The sequence below is a fragment of the Nuphar pumila genome, chromosome 6 (assembly GCF_984573655.1).
Source record: "Nuphar pumila chromosome 6, dmNupPumi1.hap1.1, whole genome shotgun sequence".
Taxonomy (NCBI): Eukaryota; Viridiplantae; Streptophyta; class Magnoliopsida; order Nymphaeales; family Nymphaeaceae; genus Nuphar; species Nuphar pumila.
In genome coordinates this window covers 20,821,787-20,845,340 of record NC_143254.1, presented here as the reverse complement: position 1 = coordinate 20,845,340, position 23,554 = coordinate 20,821,787, and the positions used below count along the sequence as shown (strand labels likewise).

At 38.7% G+C, this 23,554-nt stretch overlaps 2 pseudogenes across 1 annotated transcript; both read left to right on the top strand.

Moving 5' to 3' along the window:
* Positions 1 to 1,787: 1,787 nt before the first annotated feature.
* Positions 1,788 to 2,756, top strand: LOC149834259 (ethylene-responsive transcription factor ERF018 pseudogene; annotated as a pseudogene).
* A 13,154-nt stretch (positions 2,757 to 15,910) lies between these two features.
* Positions 15,911 to 17,446, top strand: LOC149834258 (ethylene-responsive transcription factor ERF017 pseudogene; annotated as a pseudogene). Its single transcript, XR_016432518.1, has 2 exons — positions 15,911 to 16,195; positions 16,412 to 17,446. The product of XR_016432518.1 is annotated as an ethylene-responsive transcription factor ERF017 pseudogene (transcript).
* Positions 17,447 to 23,554: the final 6,108 nt, after the last annotated feature.

Below are 23,554 nucleotides of genomic sequence, written 5' to 3'. Positions count from 1 at the left end.
CAGCCAACGGCGCCGACAAGGCCACCGTCTATCCATGACCCTCTCACCTCCCCGACAAAATGCCACTGATCGAAACCCCAGCCCGATGGCTGAAGAGGCAAACAGGGTTTTGAAAAAGGGGGTTTTCAAAACCTTGGTTGCCGCACGTCGCCGGATGGACGCCAATGATCTGGCAAAAGCAACTTCCCCCTCCGGCAATGTTCCGCAGTGTCCTCGGTGCCAGACGACCACCCTGCAGCCCGGCGACCGACAAGACTAAGCATCGACGTGAAATTTGGGGTAGGCTAATAGCTATGAATCTCTCATCATCTTCATGGCAACCTATCCCTTAAATAACGAGGGGAAGAGACAGCTACGTGAATGTGGTCACATAACTTCCACCCACTAACTCCCCATTACATGACCCACTAATGATGTCAAACCGGGTCACCCAATAGGTTGGACTTAGATCCCTTATGTCTAGTCTAGGAGACTCCACATTCCCTTCCACGATATTAGCCCCAGCGCGGCTAGTCATTTGCATGGCCGTCCCTAACTCTGAGAAGCATCGTGCTTCTCATCCTCCACTAAGGGAGTCGAGTAAATCTTACTTTTAGGGTTTATGGTCCAAGCACACACACACACACAGAGAGAGAGAGAGAGAGAGAGAGAGAGAGAGAGACTATAGGGATTTTGACATTGTTTTTGGATCAATAGTAAATATTCAAAGGTCATAATCTTATCACCATTGTCGTCTTTACCTCATGCCACACAGTCATCCGTAATCATGCATGCATGCCACCGTTCACCGTGAAATTGCAATCATGCCATCTCCATCATCCAATTAACAGCGCAATGACCCATCACATTATCATCATCACCATCACCATCACCATCATGCCCTTGTATCACTATCAATATCATAAAAAGAATAATGGCATGTGCCAAAAGTGATAAAAAATCCGCCCCCTGCCAAAGATAGAAAGTAAAGACGCATCCCCAATGAAAAGCTTGCAAACGGGTCAGACTCGGCTGGATCTTATCAGATCTGAATTCAAATCCAAAATGTAAACAGTAGATCCCAGTTTGATCCGGATCTGAATCAGATTCGAGGAGGAAAACATGCGGTAATACTGGGTCTGAAAAACTAAAACAAAATAAGCTATTTAGATGTAAAAAATGTTATCTAGTCAGATTTTGAATCGGATCAATTTGAAATTCGACTTAAAATGTTGATCCAAATCTGATCCTAATCCGATTCCAATGTATATTCAAATCGTACTTCAAGGATCCATATCTTGAAAAAAACAAACAAACATGTCAGACCACATCGAATATCTGTCCATATCCAATTCGTATTCTGCCCTACCCAATGTACGCAGCCAATTCGAAGGGGGGTGGGGGGCACCTGCTTAATTTCCCACATTCATCACCATTTATTCGTGCCCTTAAACCATAAAGAAAAATTCCAAAACCATCCCTTTCAGTTGCTTAACATTATTTGTACAATAAAAAAAAAAGTAGCCCCACAAATCAAGAAGGAAAATAATATGATGGTCTTCACAAGGAAGGGTCCTAGAAAAATACCCAAAACGAAACCTTATCCACTAATAAACACGTGATGGAAACCCTAACGCGGTTGACAGCTATCACTTTTTAGAGAGAGTGAGAAAGAGTTGAAATCAGCCACGTTTCAATTGTTTCTTGACTGGAGACTATTAATACGCTTTAAACACGTTGGCATAAGCAGTATATAGTCATTCAACACCACCTCACTCTCCTCAACCAAGCAAGCAGCAACCAGTAAGCACAGTGACCCTCTCAAAAACAAAATCTCTTCAGCAGAAATTTTTTTCCGAAGAATCTCTTCTTCTTTTTTTTTAGTACCCAATTCGATAAGTGCCAAGATATTGTTCTCTGACGGTTGTGCTAGAAAGGAGAAGTGGTCACTGGTGATGGGAAAGGCTGTGGAGAGGAGCAATTCAGAGGGGGGAATGGAAGATGGAGTTGGAGCAATGAAGTTCAAGGGAGTTCGGAAGCGGAAATGGGGCAAGTGGGTGTCGGAGATCCGGCTGCCGAACAGCCGGGAACGGATCTGGCTGGGGTCGTACGACAAGCCGGAGAAGGCAGCGCGTGCCTACGACGCCGCCGTGTTCTGCCTCCGCGGCCGGAACGCCAGGTTCAACTTCCCCGATAGCCCGCCGGAGATCTCTGTCGGCTCGTCGTTCAGCGCCGCCGAGATCCAGGCAGCAGCCGCGAGGTTCGCCCACGGCGCAGACGAGGCTGCCACCTCAGATGATACGAGCCAGAGACATGTGGCATTGTCTGCATCGTCTTTGGCATCCGACGTGGCAGTGCCGGCTTCCGGAAGCGATGTGACGAACTTGGGCATCCACTTTGACTGGCCGAACTTGGAGTGGGGACTGGCGGATTCCGACGAAAGCGGGTTCGGCCTCGACAGCAGCTGCATGTCTTTCGACGAATATTCCGGCGGATATGCCGTGCATCCGGCGGTGGACCTGGAGGAGGAGGAGGCAGGTGGGTTGGGGTATCCGCATCATCAGCCCCTTCTCTGGACGTTCTGAGATTGGGCTGTGTCAAATTCCGGCGACCGGAATTTTTGGCCTCCGGACGGAGTGAAGCCGGAGAGAGTAGCACATAACATTTTTTTTTTGAATGGCACATTTTTCACATGCCATTTTTCTCTCTCATTGTATTTTTATTAATATTGATCCATTGTTTATGTTTATTTAATGGGTTTCTAAATAATTTAATTACCTTTTGTTATTGTATACACACAATTAAAGACGAATGATCTTTCGAGTCCTTCCACGTAGGGTTAAGGATATAAATGGTTTGGATGTGGGTGTAAGGGGATCGACATGAATTCGGATTCAGATCCATACTGGGAAACTGCCTACTCTGACCTTTTCATGCATTTGGTTTTGGAATTTGATCAGATCAGGATAATAGAAAACGCAAACATGATATGGCTGTTTAGGATATTGGATCCGCAAGGAGTAAGGGTGTCAACGGTCTGGTTTATCCGGACCCCACCAGACCGAACCAAACCCTATAGGGTCCGTGTATGGTGATAAATAAGAAGAGCTGATTAAGACCCGGGTCAAGAACCGAAGGTCCGATTAATACATGGACCCGGTATAGTTTGTGAAATTTTATATCGACCGGAGTTCCGATTAAGACCCACAAATTTTCAATGTAAACATGATAAAAATTATGGTTTTACCGGGTATGGTCTGGGTCTGGTTCATGTAGTTATTATTGGGTCCGGGTTTGGTTTTTCTTATAGTGGACCTGATTAGACCCGGGTCTGGACTAGATACCATACCCAAAAATCTGGTCCAAATCTGGTTCTACCTGGGTCCAAACCAAACCCGACCTGTTGACACCCCTAGCAAGGAGCGCACAAGTCGCTTGCAATCTTGGTGTATGGTGATTGGTTGGATATCCATCTCGTGCTCGACCCATTGGTATAAGATCCACCATTTCAGAAACAAACGTGTTTGTATAGTAGAATAAAGGAACAAATTACGTGTTTCATAATGACAGACGACACCAATTTTTCACACAATATTATAACTGGCCACAACTAAAAAGTATGGCAAATTTAGTCTACTTATTTTTTTCTTAACAGTTTTGCCCTATTGTCGCCTGAAAAATCATAGTGCCTGATTTTTTTTCGAGGGCAACTTTATTATTATTTTGGGAACATGCAATAAGAAAGAGGCAAGAAGGTGGCAATGAACCTTAGCCCGGCCCAAGGTTGACCCACCTCAGTGCAGCCAGACTAAGAGAGTTGGGCTGGGTTTTGGTCTGGGCCCAGCTGTTTAGGGTCAAATAGAAGGTGGATGACCACATGGAAATAGGTGTATGAACTGTACGCGTTTGTTGTCACATTATTATTTTAATGAAGAATCATCAAGTCAAACAAGAAGATCTATAGCATCTTTCTATCACACGGGCTGTTCACAGTTGCACGATACCACCGAGTGCTTCTCCAAGTCGCTGTCTAATAAAAAGACTGTGACCGTTGTCTAAGCAATGTGATACTGCGCTTGTGTGATGTGATGTGATGTGTTCACTGTTCAACACGGTTCGTTTTTTACTGGAATTGTGGCACTTTGGTTTGTGTGGTTTGACATAATTACATGAACTTTGTTCAAAAAAGAAAAAAACTTTTTCAAAAATAACATGAACTTTTATTATTTTTTTAATTCCAGAAGTTTTAGGGTAAAGTGCGCCATTGATTTCACAAACATGTTCTTTTACTAAAGAAACTATGTAGAACTTTATCTAAAAATTAGAAAATGTTAAAAGCAGGTGGTTTAATGGTTTTCGTTGGATTTCTCTTTCCCTAAAAAAAAAAGACTGTTTTCGTTCGATGATGCAGAGTAGCCAATATTTTTTTTCATCTCTCTCTCTCTCTCTCTCTCTCTCTATATATATATATATATATATATAGAGAGAGAGAGAGGTATACGTTGGGAAGTAAAATATTGGGCTTTATATATACTAGTATGAGAAGAATTGTTACATCAAGAATTAAAAAAACTATAAAATAAATTTCTCAATGATTCAGTTTCTTTACAAATACAACTTGTTCTGTAACTTACTCTTGTGCCGATATACATTTTTAATGCTATTAAAGAGTGTCAGTTGAAAGTCAATGATCACTGGAGAATAGTATTGGATAGCCAATGATTGCTCAGGAACCCAAAAAACGGTGTTTATTTACATTACATATAAAAGCTAAAATGTCAACTTTTTGCAATATTGTTCTCACAAAATAGATGCAGAGAAAGCCAAAGATAGAGGCGGTTAGGAGAGCAGGTTGTATGTTCCCCCGACGAACACGGGGCAGCATGTTCCGGGGGTCCGAATGAGTGCCAAAGATAGAGGCGGTTAGGAGAGCAGGTTGGCACTCATTCGGGAGTTATGTACGAAAAAATATCTTGGGATCCACAATATTCTTTCGTACACACCCAAACTGACGAATGAGTACCAACGTGGCACTCATTCGGACCCCGACACGTGGCCCCGTGTTCCAGGGGGAACATACACCACCCTCTTGACGGTTATAGAGATATAGGGGTTATGGGGGGAATGTCATCCTGCATGACGTACATATATATAAGGTTTTTTGTTTTGTACATTAATGTTAATATATTTTTATCAAAAACATAAGAATGAAGAATAAGAGGAAGAAGACAAAGGGTGTATTAATAAGAGATTTTTTTTTAGAATATTTGTTGCAATTAATGAGGTTGAATCTATGTTCAATGTCAGCCATTAGTTAGGAACCAACAGTTCCGTCATTTTTTTTTTGACATAAAAAGCTGGGGTTAGGTGGGCCCTACATATTTATTAAGATAAAGAAAACAAACTGTACAGCTTTACATAGGGGGACTCAGTCCGGATCCATGTTACACCACTGTTTATTGTTCTCACTGACTGCCATAGTCACTAGAGATTTTTCAAACATACCAACTGGGGCTCCACTTGTTTGGTTGGAGCAGCTAGTGCACGTCACCTTGTGTTAGGACGTTGCAGGTTCAAAACCCAATGGTATAGTTGTATAACTGGTAAGGGTCAGCTTAACCCCAGCTTGCCTTAAAAAAGAAAAAAGAAATCTTGCAAACATGTTAAACTCTTTGGGAGTAGTGAATCACACAATACTTCTGTCATAGCACCCAAGGCACTGAATCAACGTCTCTATATCTTCATTGCCTCTGCCCCTTCAAACATATTGTTAATGTGGTTCACCATATATCTCCACGAATTTTCAATGATGATTGGCGAAGTCTGTGAAACGTGCTCCAGAATTTCACCCAAAGGTGAAAATCTTGCCCCCTAAGAGATGATCTGTCCACCCTCCACATTCAGCATTGATATACCATCCCTCCAAGGTGAAAATGTTCATTTTGATCCATTGATCTAGTATGGGCGACCAATGCCTTTCATATCTCCATCTCCACATAGCTGGATGATCCACTCCTCTAGCTACAATTGCATAACATGTGTTCTTTAGCGGCCCCAATACATAATTGCTGAATTTGGTGAGCATTAAGAACTCTATCCTCAAAAGATAATTTGATTATGAACACACCATAATTTCCATATAACAATTTGAAAGGTAACCAACCATGTGTGACACTGGTTTGGAGGAAAATCGAGTGGGTCCCCACCTTTGTAATACCTCTTTAGATCTGTTGTGAGTACATCGTTGGCCCAACAGGTGACGAACTTGGCTCCAAATTCTCTGGAGTATCGAACAACTGAGGAAAAGGTGCTCAAGTGTTCATATTTTTTTATACAAAAGGAATTCGATTTTTAAGATTCGATAATCTAATGGGACATTGTTTTTGTAAAAGATTCACATTCATGCAAACCAAGGATTCACACACATAAGCAAATACATTTTTACATGGTTCGATATAGTATGACCTACATCTATGTTAAAATCCTCTTCTTGTCTACATGATGCAGAGAGGGAGGATGTGCTCTTTATTTATAAAAACAAGAGAAAGGTTCTTTATGGGATTAGACCTCTCGTGAGTACAATCAAGTCCGGCAAAGACTCTACAACTTTTCTTGGAGTCCTTACTATGTTGGTTTCTATGATAGAGAGGAGCTTTGTTGGGCTTCTCATCTGGAAGAAGTATCTTCTCATCAGGAGTCTCCATGAAAGTACTTGATTTACTTAGAGTTCTTGTTTTATTGGAATTCTTCACATGAGACTTTGGTGTAGTTGTTGGACCTTGATCACTTGGACGCAAGCCAGAATCCACTACTATAACATGTCCCCTCAAGCCAATCTCTTTGGGATTGAGCTTGTCTCTGAATTGGTTGAACTTATGTCCTGACAACAATTTGGTGAGAATATCAACCACTTGATCTTCTCACAGACGAAGTGATAGTTAATCTCAATATGCTTGGTTTGAGCATAGAACACTGGATTAGCAGCAAGGTATGTGGTGCCCAAATTATCACACCATTGGTTAGAGGATTCTTCTGAAATTATGTTCAACTCTGCCAACAGTTGTTTGAGCCAAACAAGCTTAGAGATGACACATGCTACTACCTTGTACTCGACTTACGTACTTAACCTGACAATAATACATTGTTTAGTAGAACTCCATGACAACAAATTTGGTCCCATAATATTTTAAATAGCCACTAGCATATTTGCGATCACATGGGCAATATGCCTAATCAGCATCAGAGTACGTAGCCAAGTGAAAAGACTCAGATTTTTTAATTTATAGACCCATATTTAAGGTTTCCTTGAGATATCCTTGAATTCCCTTTATATGAGCCCAATGGCCTTCAATAGGTTCATGTATAAATTGACAGACCTTATTAACAGAGTAGGCTATATTTAGTATGGTGAATGTAACATATTGCAAGGTCCCACAAAACTTTACTGAGTAACATCTTTCAACAATATCCCTTTATGCCTAGAGGAGCGTAGCTAGAGTAACCACATGTTTACACTCTGCCATGCTTGTTCTAGATCACTTCAATTCTAAGAAAATAATGCAACGATATCAAGTCCTTAATAGAGTGTTCAGTACCAAAGTCATGAATGACTTGCCTGACATTCTCATAAGAATTTTCTACGATAATGATATCATCAACATATATCAAAACAAACATATAAAAATATTATTATGGCAGATAAACAGGGAATGATCAACCTTAGACTCAATGAACCCCAACTATTCCAGATACACATGAAGTCTCTTAAACTATGTTCGAAGAGCCTATTTCAAGTCATACATGACACAATTTAACTTACAGTCAAAATTAGGGTGATTCTTATCTTCAAAACTAGAGAGTTGGCTCATATAAACTTCTTATTTTAAAATACTATTAAGAAATATATTGTTAACATCAAATTGATGGATAGGCCAACCCAAACTAATAGCAACAGACAAGACCATCCTAACATAAGTGAGTTTGATAATAGGGTGGAAGATTTCAAATTAGTTGACCCCCTCTTATTGATTGTACCCTTGGCTACTAAATGTGCCTTATACCGAGCTATGCTTTCATCCAAATACTTCTTAATCTTGTATATCCATTTACAACCAACAAGGTTAGAAGCTTTGTCAAGAAGGATAAGGGTCCAAGTCTTATTTTGATAAAGAACCTTAATTTCTTCTTCCATAGTGCTACACCACTTAGGTTCGGCCACACCTTGAAGAAAGGAGGATGATTCTTATTCTTTCTGACTTATTTCACTTAAGAGGTGATTCGATATTTGGAGCCAAAGAATAGTCTGGGTTTTAATGTACCACCTTGGGACTGAGTAACCTTGTGATGGGTCCTGGAAGGTGTTAGGCTTGGGAGATCATGGTCAACAACAAGTTCCATCCCTGAGGATGTGGGCTCGGACACGTCATATCTACTTGAATGGTTGGGTTGGGAAGGCGAAGGGATTTCAATATCATCTTCAGAGATAGGACAAGGTTGGTCTAATGTTTCAGAAAAGGATGCATAAGACAATTCAGTAGGTAACATGATTTCAGTAGCACTAGATAGGAGTATTGGGGTTATAGAGTGACTCTATTGAGGACTTTTATTTGAGGTATATCTACTTGAATGGTTGGGTTGGGAAGGCGAAGGGATTTCAATATCATCTTCAAAGATAGGACAAGGTTGGTCTAATGTTTCAGGAAAGGATGCATGAGACAATTCAGTAGGTAACATGACTTCAATAGGACTAGATAGGAGTATTGGGGTTATGGAGTGACTCTATTGAGGACTTTCATTTGAGGTAGGACTCCTATTGAAACTAGGTTTCTAACTTTGGATCCATTTTGACACTTTTTCAGTGTAATAGGCTCTCTTTTTTTATAGGAAAACTTTTTCTCATAAAAAATGTCTTGAAATAAATATTTTCTTTGCAATCATAACATATGTAACCTTTGTAATTGAAACCATATCATATAAAGATGGAGGGTTTGGATTTTGGATCAAGTTTGGACTTGGCATAAGGGACCAAATACGGATAACATGTGCATTCAAATATTTTTGGATGCTCATACCCATGCACACTTTAAGAGAAGTTCATATGGTGAGTTTTGGCCTAGAATTGGTGTAGAAAGTCGGTTAATGAGAGATACAATAGTTTTAAAGACATCTACGCAAAATTTATAATCCAAAGAGGCATGATACAATAAAGTCAGTCATGTTTCAATATGTTTATGTTTTCTTTCTACCTCACCATTTTGTTCAGGAGCGCGAGGACAAAATAACCAGCATTTGATCCCACAGTCATTCAAAAACTGCATAAAACTCTTATTAACAAATTCTCCCCTTTCATCACTTTTGAATATCTTAATTTGACTATCAATTTATTTTTTCACAATATTTTTGATTTTTATAAATTAGAAAAGAGCATCAAACTTCTTAACTAATGAAAATAACCATAAAATTTTAAAGAAGTCATCAACAAGTAACAAATAGAATCGATAATCTTAACGGGATGGTGTCGAAGTGGGCCCCCAAAGGTCCGCATGAACCAACTCCAAAGGAGCTTAAGTAGAAAAGTTTGTGCTAGCAAAAGGTAGTTTATGAATTTTGCTAATCATATAAGAGGAATACAACTCGGGGTCATTCTTGTTCAAATAAACAATAGATTTATTGTTCACTAAAGTGTCCCAAGCTTTAAACCCAGGGTGACCCAACTTGCAGTGCCACACTTCATCATAACATCTAAATTTATTTGGGCTAACTTTAGCAAAACTAACTTGAGGAGCCCAATTTTCTTGTTATTGTTGTCCTCTTGGCCATGGGTAAAGTCCTCTCTTTGTCCACTTAGGAGAGTAATCATGTTCAGTATATCCTTAACATAAAAACCATTAACATCTATCAAACTCAAATAAATAATAATTATCTCAAAAAAACTTGTCTACAAACAATAGATTTTGCTTAATAGAAGGAACATGAAGGACATCTGTTAACTTAAAAAATATATTCTCATACTGCAGAGATATATCACATGAATTAAAAATTGGCAATTGTGAGTTACTTCCTACCGTGATGACATCTGACCCATGATATTCACTATTGTCATGTTTTGGTCCTATGATGTGATAAGATGTATGGCCCCCATATCAAGGTACCATGTAGAGTCCTGCATATTGTTAAGTGTCATGGCAGCAAACACTTTTGGGATGTCATAAGAAGTATAGGCTGTGTGGTTTTTGTGACCGCAAAACTAAAAAATTACCTAGCCATCTTTCTGATCACGTTGAGATGCCCTTGGTTGTCCTTGATTATCTTTGTTTTCAATGTTTTTAAATTTTTGAAAGAAGGGATTAAAACATTCAATCTCTCTTCCTGTACCACCACAGCCTCGACCATGCCACCTTTAAGAAAAAAAAGTGGTCATAGATTATTCACTTGGCTGAAGAGACTTTGGATTTAATATTTGAAGTCTATTTTCTTGATTTAGCAAAAGATTAAAAATCTAAATCAACTTAGGCAGCTTATTGAGAGTAGAAGTAATGACAATTGTTATAAAACTTTTATAGTCTCAAGAGAGACCATTCATAGTGAATTGAACTAAGTCTCCATCAAAGACAAGTTGGTGTGCAAAAAACTTAACATAGTATAAATATTACAACATAGTCTTTTCTTCCTTTTTCATATTATGGAGATCATGCTTCAACTAAAGAATATTAGTACTTGAATAAGAAGCATAAAACTGTTTTAATGCAATCCAAGCTTTCCTGGTAGATGGAATATGAATAATTTATCCCAACACCAACTCTGTCACAATGACCTTGATTAAACTCAACGCGAGTTAATCAACCCTTTTTCATGAAATAAATTTTGGATTGGGTTTTAATTGCTCACTTTCTCTGATGAACGAACTTAGTGCAGGAAAAGAGTCATCCACATATTTGACAAGAAGGTCTTCAGTATACATCAGAGACTCAATTTTAGAGCACCATAGCAAGTAATTGTCTTTGTCATGAAATCAAAGTACATAGAGCACATTTGTACGGTCATGATTTAAAAATAAAATTAAAAAGGCCCAAAAAACTTATTTAGCACGCAGTTTATCACCAAATGGGTTTAACAAAGACCCATTACTCCTGATATATGTTAGGTGTAAGAAGGAAGGGAGAGAGAATTCAAAAGAGAAACTGGGTTATTTAGAGGAAGTGGTCTTGATGAAGTGGAATAGTCCCATATTGCTTGTGCTTGAGTTTTTTGTGGGCTTTATAAGCCACATATGAACTTATACACTTGTTCTTGAGAACAAGAGAGTGGGATGACCAACACACACGCGCGCGCGCGTGCGCCTGCCCACCGTGCCGAGCCGGGCCGGGCTCGGACTCGGGTTCGGGTAAAGTACCTTTTTACCCATATCCAATCAAGACAAACTACCTTTTTACCCAAAGTTTCTTTGTATAGTTGGATTCTGTAACGGGTTATGGGAAATGATAACGGGTCACGACTCCTCGTAGTTCATGCCCGTTATGACTCTTCGGATTCCGTAACGGACCTCGATCTTTCAAAGTCCGTTAACGGATCACGTCTCCTCAGAATCCGTAACGGGTCCTTCCACGTTTCATAACCGTTCGTAGGTTATAAAAGCATGGTAAGGGCTAAGGTTACGCACAGGCTGAGACATACGCATTTATGAAGCTCTGTGATTTCCCATCTCCCATGTTGCTCTCTCTCTCTCTCTCTCTTTCCTGAGTTATCCTGAAAGGGTGTTCTCTGCAACATTTGATTCGTGGAGGTTGTTTTCGAAGGATGATCCGTCGGAGTGCACCGTTCAGATCGTCGTGGATATTGTATCCTGGGGGAAGAACGCCAGACCCTAATTTGCACTGTATGTGAGGGTGAATCTTCTCTAAGGGGAGTATTTTCGTATTGCTCCCTGTTCTTGTTTCGATCTACTGTTAATCATTATTTATATGTTGTTTTATATCATGATGTTAATTGCGAAACTGTGTGATCCGAAATACGATCCAACAATATATACATAGCTCAAAATCAAATCTTAAATATGTGAGCCCTGCTCTATTTTCCCACATGGGTTTTCACTTTAGCCCCCATTTCGAATGAAGGAGGCCCTGAAACAAAAACTTGGGAGCGAGGGATCTCTTAACTGATCCCCTGTGTGACCCAGCCAATCGCATAGCATCATTTGAGTGGGACCCTGCATTCTCTTGCTGCTGGGGTGCATGGAATGTTGTCACGTGATTGGCTGGAGCACTTAAAGAATCAGTTAAGAGATTCCTGGATCCACACTTAAAACGCCCCCTTTAATATAGAAATGGGGGGTAATTTCCTGGTATAGACCTACTTTTTGCCTGAAATTCATTGTTAAGTACCACCCTTTCTAAAACTCCAGATATAGACCTATGTTTTCCTAACAATAGCCAAATAAGGACCTGGTATATCCTACCACTATCTTTACCTAGTTAATCTAAGTCACATATTTTGAAATGCCAAATATATCCTTATAATCTTTTCTTTTTCATTCATCAATATATTTATATCTATCTGACCATGTTTGAAAGGATCGTTACAAAAATATGGGTTATATCTGATCTCCAATTAGGGTTTTAGTTTTAGATCTGAATTTGACTCAGATCTCATGATAGACCTATTAATTTCAAGTAGTAAAATGGGTGTCATTAGACACAATTTTTACCCAAAATCGGACTTTAATGTATTTTCGGTTCTAACCTTGTTCTGAATAAGCCCAAATTCATATATATGCTATCCAGTATAAAATATGGCTCTGATCCAGTTTGAAACTCAATTTTTGATGATTGGCTCTAGTTTTAGACCTATATCCTACTCATGTCTCATAATAAAGCTTTGAATATGGTTGGGCTCTATATAACGGGTTCCAGCAAAATAAAGTTACACCTATCAATTTTCATGTGAAAAAAGGTTTGGCTTGCCTGATTTTGATTCAAAGTGGCTTTATCAACCAAGACCCAATATATATATATATATATATATATATATATATATATATATATATATATATATATATATATATATATATATATATATATATATATATATATATATATATATACACACATTGGGTATGGCCCAAATTCAGATGTTAACCAAACCTGAAAATATGGGTAAAATCAGTAGAAGTGTGATCCGTTTTAATCATATGCAAGTTTAACTTTCAAGGCTAAAATAAGAATTTTAAAGTACTTTTAAACGTTCAAGGGATACAAGCATAGTGACAAAAGTTTTTATGGGCAATTTCTCGTTTTTCAAAACTCATGAAAAATTAAAAAAATCCATAAATATAGCATTTTTTGGCAAAATCTCAGAAACAAAAAATAAATTAAAAAATATAAAAATGATTTTTATAAGAAAATATTAATAAAATTTATTAATATCGTGTTTAAATCACAATAAATAGCCGTTTAAAGCATAAATATCGTGTTTAAATCACTGTATTTTATATTTTTTTCATAAATCTTGCGATATTTTGAAAATCTCTTGAGAAATTGCCGTTTTAAACTTTCAGGCAATTTCTCGCGATATTATGGCTAGATTTTTTTCATAAATCTTGCGATATTTGTCACTATGGATACAAGTTAGAGAAAGCACATAAAGATAGATAAAGGGTAAAATAGAAATTTTAAAATATTTTTAAACATTCAAACGATGCAATTAGGAAATCACATATAGATAAAGGATAAAATAGGAATTTTAAAGTACTTTTAAAAGGTTCCCCACTGTTGGGTGTGACAGAGGTTAACCCAAGGTATTTATTTAGCCATTGGCAGTAAAAACAATGGTCCATATCAGGAAATTCAGAAAAGATGGTACCTGACATAGAATTTCAGGTAAAATACGGGTCTGTATAAGGAAATTTCCCTGTAAAAATATAACCATCAAAACCCTAATTTATCAAAAAAAAAAAGTCTTTAATCAATATCAGACCTTAAAAGAAAATTAAATAAAAAACGATTTTTTAGATGTCACTAAAGGCATGATAATCCCCTGGATAATTTATTCACACCAACCACCTTGTTTTATGCTGTCTTTCATTATTAAATTAACAAGAATGAAGATTAGTGAGGTTATTAACCATAAGTCAATGACTTCACTTAAACGTGGTATATTGGGAGCATGAGTGGAGGTTTCATTAGAGTCAAAATAGGTAGAAGTATGAATATGGTTTCAATAAAGAGACCATGTTAATAACATTCAGTTATGTTACCTACTAAGATGGATTGCTTTGTAAATTCAAAACAGTGGCTGCTACAAAGATAATTACTTATGTGGCTGCTGATAATTTGCCGTTTTAAAACTTTTGTGATTATGATTTTTTTTGGCTGCCGTTTTAAACTGTCACTGTAATCCTTTAGTAAGATGCAGGGCCCAGCCATCACCATCATCCTTCTCTTCTAGAAAGGAGGGAGAAGCTTCTTCGTTGGGAGGTCCTGGAACCCAACTACCCTGAGTCCCCCACACAGGTAATGACTCAGCGCAGCCAAAAAAAGGCACGTGAAAGAAATGGTGAATCATGTAGTGATGGCAGTGGACCGGGGCGGCGGCACCCTGACTCGTCTCAAAATCCTGCCTTTCATCTCCGCACGGGTTTTGATTTTAACCTCAATCTCTGCCTTCATTCTTGTTTCGTGTCCTCTATCCCGGTCTAAATGGGGGTGAGGCCTTATTTTTCCTCGGTCTATTGCTATCCCTAAAAAAAGATTGAGGACAGGACGGGGCAAGGCGGAGATCCGGGCGAAGCTAAGGAAAGCACAAGTCCATCTCTGCCTCCATCCCCGCATGGGTTTTGATTTTAACCTCAATCTCTGCTTTCATTCCTGTTTCATGTCCTCTATCAATGGGGGTGAGGCCTTATTTTTCCTCGGTCTATTGTTATCCCTAAAAAAAGATTGGGGATAGGACGGGGCAAGGCGGAGATCCGAGCGAAGCTAGGGAAAGCACAAGTTCATCTCCGCCTCCATCTTGGCACGGGTTTTGATTTTAACCTCAATCTCTGCCTTCATTCCTGTTTCATGTCCCCTGTCCCGGGGTCTAAATGGGGGTGAGGCCTTATTTTTCCTAGGTCTATTGCTATCCCTAAAAAAAGAGTGGGGACAGGACCGGGCAAGGCGGAGATCTGGGCCAAGCTAGGGAAAGCACAAGTCCATCTCCGCCTCCATCCCTGCACGGGTTTTGATTTTAACCTCCATCCCTGGTTCAAAGTGGGTGAGGCAGGTGGGACACCGTTTCCCCCCAGTCCACTGCCATTCCTAACTAGGGGTGGCAATCGTGTCGGGTTGGTGGGTCAGCATACCTCAACCTGAACCCGACCCGTTTATTAAACGGGTCGGCTGTGGCAAACACGAACCCGGCCCGTTTAATAAACGGGTAACCCGACACGACCCGCCAACCCATTTAATAAATGGGTTGGGTCGGGTAAATGGGTTCTCAGGTTCGCGGGCCGACGGGTTGGCGGGTCGGTTTGGCGGGTTGGCAGACGGGTTGACCCGCCCGCCTAATCCGTTTATTAAACGGGTCAGCCGGGTTGACGGGTTGGCATACCCCGAACCCGACCCGTTTAATAAACGGGTTAGGCCGGTCGACCCTTTTATTAAACGGGTTGGCTTAAGCCCAACCCGAACCTGCCTAAGAGTCGGGTTGGCGGGTCGTGTCAGGTTTTGCCACCCCTATTCCTAACCGTGTGTCTGACTGCGGTCTCCCCCGAGTTAAAAAAAATAGTCAACCTTCAGCCACTGTCATCAAAATTACCTAAGAATTGCAGTGGGTCCAACATGCTGGTCCAACACGGTTTAAGAGAACAAGTTGGTGTGCTCGACTGAGTGTGAGAGAGAGAGAGAGAGAGAGAGAGTATAAAATAGGCCCAAACAGGCCAACGGAAGACGAAACACTGCGATAGCACAAATCAGGAACTCGGCAGGCACTTCCGGTTTGTGGGCACGCTAAGATCCGGAACAGAAACTGTTTTCTTCGTTTGGTTCGTGAACGATTTCACGAATTCCGGCGACCCTGAGGAGCTCCCCATCCGAGTTTTGCTGCCCACTAGAGACTGTGAAAGTGAAACTCAATTCCACCGAGCTCGAAATTTTTTGTGGGCAGGCCGGAATTAGAATCGAAATCGGGTTTTCTCAATTGGGCTGGCGGCAGATTTCGCCGACCCGGTCGAAGAAATTCGGTGGGTTTTTTTTAGTTACTGGAGCTCGATTCCGGCTAGTGCGGGATTTTTCCGGCATGTTTGACGGCTAAAACGGTGATCGAAATGGAGTTTTATCAAGTTGGTGTGGCTTGATTTTTTTATATTACGAGCTACCATATCGAGACATCGTTCTTTTTTTATTCCCTGGGGAGGTCAAATCCCGATCAAGATCTTATTTTTTAGATTGAAAATCAGGTTTTCGGTGGTGAATTTCATGGAGGAGATGCTGAAACCATCGTCGGAGCAGAGTGAGAGGCCGGCGAGCCGGCCAGAGACAGGGGAGTGCTCCGGAGGTGGCAGCGGCAAATTCAAGGGGGTGAGGATGAGGAAGTGGGGGAAGTGGGTGGCGGAGGTCCGGCTGCCGAACAGTCGGGAACGGATCTGGCTCGGGTCGTACGACACGCCGGAGAAGGCGGCGAGGGCCTACGATGCCGCCGTCTTCTGCCTCCGTGGCCCAGACGGAAAATTGAACTTCCCGGAGAACCCGCCGAACATACAGGCGGCATCGACTCTGAGCTCGTCGGAGATCCAGAAGGCGGCTGCGCGGTTCGCGCACGCGGGAGAGGCGGCCGGCGCTCCATCGGAGTGCGAGAAACATGCAGCCGGCGACGACAAGGACTGGTCGTTTCTGGAGCCTCTGATGGCGGATTCCGGCAGCGGGGGATCGGAATTCGGCACGTATTCGATGTACGAGGTGTTTCCAGCGGAGGTTGGGTTCGCTCCGACGGTGGAGGAGGAGGATTCCGGCAGCAGCGCCTTTTACCAGTCTTCACTTTGGAGCTTCTGATATGGTCGTTCTATTGGAGAATGCCGGAGATTTTTATTTCCCGGCAGAATTTCCGGCATAATGATTTTTTCCGTTTGGGTGCCCCGGTGGCAGGATTTTTTTTTTTATTTCTGTGGGACCCACATGTGAGGTCCTTACCAGCACCATATTTCTGATTTCCCCCTCTCTCCTCATAGCCTATTTTTGTTTCTTGTGGGTGAGGTGTGATTGCGTGGGCACCTTGCCTATTTTTTCCCCTCCGCTGGATGCATGATTTAGACCGTCCGATCTTCACAATCTAATGACTCTGAGGAGTTTATACTTGAAAAAAAAAGTGGGTCCCGCAGTAGTGGGGGCGCACGTAAATATCCATACATGACAAGCTATCCTTTGTTTTTTTATTGTCATAAACCATAAAGTGTACTCTGAACAAAAATGATTAAAATATTTTATTATTATTTCGTGACATTTTTTGTGGTGGCCTACATTTATCCTCCATGTGATCCACATGATATTGGTAATGCACGTTAGCACTTGCTGGTTGCAACTTGTAACGGTAGCAAACAAAAACTTGTTAGTTTTTTTTTTTTAATTCAAACTAATACAGTAGGGCTAATTTGATATGTGTTTCTAAATGTCTTGCAATTTTTTATATTCTCTTCCTATTCAAAATCGTAAATAACTAGCTTTAAAATATCCTTTTTACCCTTTGCATGCACAAAATTCATAAAGTTCACACGAAATGTCATTTTGTTTCTTCAGGTACCTCAAATTCTCTCACTTAAAATGAGGTTCACACATTTTTTTCACAGACTTCACAAAGTTTGCTTAATAATAATTGTGAACATTTTGTCAAACACAAACCTCGAAACTTCACAAATGCTGACTAAGTGCGCCATATATATATATATATATATATGTATGTGAACATTATGTTAAACTCAAACCTTGAAACTTTGCAAATATCATACTAAGTGTACATATATCTCATAAGTTTGCATAAAAATATGTGCAAACATTTGGTTAAACTCAAACTTCGTAACTTCACAACTTTGCAAATACTTGACTAAGTGTGTATATGTGTAAGAAGTTTTCATAAAAATAGGATTGAACATCCTCAAACATCAAAACTTTCCTAATATCTGACTGAGTTCGCATATACCTTAGAAATTCACATAAAAATAGGTGTGAACATCATGTTAAACTGAATCTTGTAACCTCGCAAATACCTAACTAAGTGCGCTTATACCTCACAAAGATCGCATATACCTCATGAAGTTCGCACTTCTTAACAATTGGGTATAAAATCTTATTCTCCACAAAAAAAAATCATGTGAACCTCATTTAAGTGAGAATTTATGGCACCCGACAAATCGAGCGACATTTTGCACAAACTTCGTGAAGGGTAAAAAGGACATTCCAAAGCTAACTATTTGTGATTTTGGATACGAGAAAAATATAAAAAATTGTAGGGCATTTCAAAAAATGTGTCAATTTAGTTGTAAAGTACGGTCATTTTTCATAATTCAAACTTGTATCATTAATTACTTATTTACTAAAAAATCATGCTTTGCAGCGAACCAGTTTAACACAAAAAATAATTTTTAACTATTAAGTTTTTAGTACAATATATACCACTAATGTTTTTGTTGAGCTAAAAACACAACTAAGCATAAAAAAATATTTAAACAAATACATATTTTCTACTAAATAAAACATAAAGATCACATCTAAGGGTTTAGATTAAATAAAAAATACATGCAAGTATATTTTCTAAAAGGGGCTGGGACGGTTTGAAAGATAAATGTTCTAGGTGGTACACATTACTCAACAAAAACTTGTTAATATTTGGTCTTTTTTTTTAATCTAACCTGGTAAATCTGATCTATACGTTTTATTTAGTAGAATCAGCTGTTAAATTGTCCACTTACAACAAATAGGTAAAATTTTAGAAGGCCTGAAAAATCAACCACCCACAATCTGATATATTCATCACTTATAAAATCGTATTTTTAGGTCGAAAAAACACAATCCAAATATCAATTCCTAGCGCTTGGGCCATACTGAACCCATCTATGGGTCCAATGAGCCAAAATAACCTGAGTCTATGATTTTCAAAGGGGATATAACGCCTTGGTGACGAAATTATTAATCCAATAAAGATGGAGAATGATCATCTCAAGATGCATGACTATATGCATGAGAAAAGAATCCGTGTCATCACGAAGCCAGTGGCACAAAGCCAAGGTGTTACTGAAAATGTGAATGAGATTTTTGGAAAAATATGATAACTCTCCCATATGGGAAATATTGCATTTTTTTAAATATTTTTTCAGCTTTTTTAAACGGTTTAATTATCATAATATCTTGAAAATATGTTTTTGTGGCATACATTTTTTTGGGGGGGCAAAAATGGAAGGTTCCGTACTATTGGCAGTATGAAATCACAATATCTTGAAAATATTACCACATGTTTATTGTTTTGATATGAACCCTCTATTTTTCTTTTTAAAATATTATGATTTTATCACAATATATATTTTTATTATTTTTTGTCAATACTTTGCAAATAAAGTGCAAGAAATGTAATTTTTTTAATTTCTCAAGAAAAAACAACTGTCTTTTTTTTAAACGCTATCACTCTTGTCACAATAACCCTGACAAAAGTTAAAACCGATAAAATATCAACAGCCAAAACTTGCAAGAATTTGATTTTTTTTTAAATCTCACATTTTTGGGAAAAAAACTTGGCAATAAAAAATTAGAAATCTAAAAATAAATTTTATAGGAAAATATAAATAAACAATGTTTTAAAAAAGCATCATTATCTTATGATATGAAAACATAAATATCGCGTTTAAAACACAATATTTATGTTTTTGATGAAAAACTCAAAAACTTACCATTTTTTTAACTTTTGGGTAATTTCTCTCAATTTTTTTGTGACATTTTCATAAATCTCGCAAGATTTGTCAGTATGGTCACAACCACAAAATGTTTGTCTAATTTCAAGATGGACAAATTGTTGCTGATTTTTGTTTGTTACAAGCCCCCCAAAGGGATTTGTTGCAGTGGAGGGGGCCTTGGCCACTAGGCAGGTGGTCAAGGTCCCATTCCCATGAGTGTCAGCCCCTCTTAAAATAAGGATAAGCCCTTGCTCAGCCAAAGCTTGGTGACTCCTTAGGAACAAGGGGGTGAGACATGAGTTTCCAACGTGGAGACAATTATAAGTACCGCAGGCTTTAGTCAGCACGACCAGGTCTATGATCGTGAGGGTGATTTTTTCTTTCATAAAAAAAAATGCTTCACTTGTTGTGTGTCTGGTATAGTGCTTCATTAAGGATGTGTTTGATTGCTTGTCCAATATTAGACAGAATTGTAGAACAGAACAGACAAAACACATCTGTAATAATTGTTCTTCATCCAACATTTTGTTTCGACTCAAATAGAAATCATATTTTTATTTAAAAATAAATAAATTGCAAGAAAATAAAACATGAATAAAACCTAAATTGTAAGAAAACAAATCATAACCAATGAGGCTCATATCACCGACCCCAATTGTTTTGAGATGAAGGCGTAGTTGTTGTTGTTGTTGTAAGAAAAAAAATCATAACCAATGAGGCTCCGCTTGTCTGGTAGGAGCAGCTAGCGCACATCACTTTTTGTTGGGATGTTGTAGGTTCAAAACCCTATGGCATAGTTGTATATCTGGTAGGGATCTTCCCAACTTGCCTTTTAAAAAAAACAAAAACAAATCATAAATAAACCAAAAAATCCTAAGCTACAAGCAAATTGAACCATAAAAACAAAAAAAACATAAATAAACCATAAAATTAAATATAAAAATCTCTATTTCAAACCTTAATCAAAGAAAAAAAGTTTTGATTAAATTAAACATAAAACTCTAATTAAATAAATTTGATTCAAAGCCCTAATAAAAAATATTTTTTAATATTTAATTCAAATCATAATTCAAAAATCTCTAATTCAAACCCTAATAATAGAGAAGAAGAAGAAGAGAAAGAAAGAGAGAAAAGAAGAAGAAAAGAAAGCGCTTGGCAGGGGTGAAGCCACACAGGATAAAGGGTGGGTGTGTGCCCACCCTGACTTGAGAATCCCTAACCACATGTGCAATGGCCACCATGGGTTAGGCCAGGGTTGGACAATGCCCATCCTCGGACCCAACCCATGTGTAAAAACACAAGCCCCCCCCCCCCCCACACACACACACACACACATCAAACAAAAAAAGTTTTGATCAAATTAAACATAAAAACACTAATTAAAGATATTTGATTTAAAGCCCTAATAAAAAATTAGTTTTTATATTTAATTCAAACCATAATTAGAAAAGCCCAAAATTGAAAATCCTTAATTCAAAACCTAATGAGAGAGAGAAGAAGAAGAATGTGCGAAAGAAAGAGAGAAAAGAATAAGAAAAGCAAGAGAGAGAGAGAGAGAGAGAGAGAGCACATGGTGTCACCGCCCCCACAAGGGTGGAGCCACATAAGATACAGGGTGGGCATGCACCTACCTTGACTCCCTAAGAGCGGGTTAGGGCCACGGTTGGACAATGCCTGTCCTAGGACCCAACCCATGCATAAAAAACACATGTCCCTCCCCCCCATACACACATTGATTCACCATCCCCCATGAATTCTTTCTTTCTCTTTATTCTTGGAGTGCATCAGTGTTGGGCTGGCAGCTTTCTAGCATTTAATTCAACTCTCAAAGACAACAACCCATGATAAACCACACTACCCCACAACCCTTATTCAAAGCTTGTGCACAGTCAACCTCAACCATATCTAACTAATTGAATCTGCCCTAGCTCCAATCAAACAATGATAAATATTGATAAAATCACTGAATATTGACAAGCAACAGACAAAAATAAGTAACTATATGCAAAAAATCTTAAAGATCGTAAACCCTAAACAATAAAAAGAAAAAGATACTGCAAACTTAATAGCTAACCAGAGAAATGGCGAAGGATACAACAACCTTGCACGAGATGGAGCAAAAACTTTCACGAGAATCACTAGAAGGGTTGGGGTTCTAGAAGGAGGAGAAGGAAGATGATTGGGGTTATAGCTCTTTCCAGATACAAAAAATAAAATAAAAAATAAACACGCATTTATATGGAACAAAATTTTACAAGAAAAAGTAATTGAGCAATATAAGTACGATTGGAATTAGAAATTTTGCAATATTGAACTTTCACAATTTGTCATAATTTTACAATACTTCGTGTGATACTCGTTCGCAATATCATAATTATCGAACTTTCGCAAATTTTATGATTTTTCGTTGGTGATTGCACGAAACTCATCACGAGTTTTGCAAATTGTTTAAGATTTCATAACCTCACATGTGATTTTGTTAACGAGTTTTGTGGGTGTATTATTTTAGCGTCATGACGTGCGAAAATAAAAAATTCACACGGGTAAAAGCGCCAAGAAAAATTTGAGAACATGCAATATTGTTTATTCGGCGGATTTGGTAAATTGTGGGTCATTTTCGAAAACTCGTCATTTTTGTCGTACAGTATAGAGCATAATTTATCAGACGAATGCCCATTGCTAAATGCGCATGATCAACAACGAGCACTGATTTTATATAAAAATAACCTTTAGTGATGGTCTGTTTTCTGCCTAGATCTTTAGCGACAGGCCAAGACCACCAAAGACCACAAAACACAAAAAAAAAAATTGATGAATGAGCATCGTTCGATATTAAGACCATTCAACCCTACGACTTATATATAGAGAGTAATGCATTCCTTCTGCCACTTTCTCGTTCTGCCCTATTCTGCCCCCTTAAAATTGCACGCATGATCCAAGAGTCAATTTCTAGTGAATCGGTCATGCATAACACATCCGTAAGGTTGGATTTTCGAAAAAAAATCCATCTGCGTGCAGGTTGAGCAGGGATGAGGTCGGGTATATTACCATTGCTCTCTCTCTCTCTCACCTAATAGAAACTATAATTTTCGTAGTTTTTGAGTTTTTAGTAAATAAAAACATACCGATATAATCTGCAAGCATTTATTATAAGAAAACAAGTTTTTGAATCATGTGATTGTGAAGAACATGCTTTTACATGATTCTTCACAAATCAATCCCCCACAATGCGCTAATTTTTTACGGCAAAAAAAAAAACATTATCCATGATTCTTATCAAATAAACTATCTTAAAGGCATCTATGAGGTTTGATTGAGAAAATGTAGCCTAAAGTTCTTAACCCATAGTTTCTAATGGGTGGACGTAGTTGTAGGTGCTTATAGAGGACCCCATCATTACTAATATCATGGGCAATGAATTTTTTCCTAGAACTCGCCCCAGGGATAGGGATGTAAACGGTTCAGATGCAACCAATACCATAGTCAACTAATCGGAATCGGATGTTGGCTAAACGGATTCAGATTAGGATGGTGAAAAGCTCATACCAGATCCACTTAGTTAAATTTAAATGGATTTAGATGTCCATCAAATTCGGATATTTGTCAGATTCAGTTGCAAAAAATAAAAAAACATATCCTCATCCAATTATAATTGGACATGGTTTT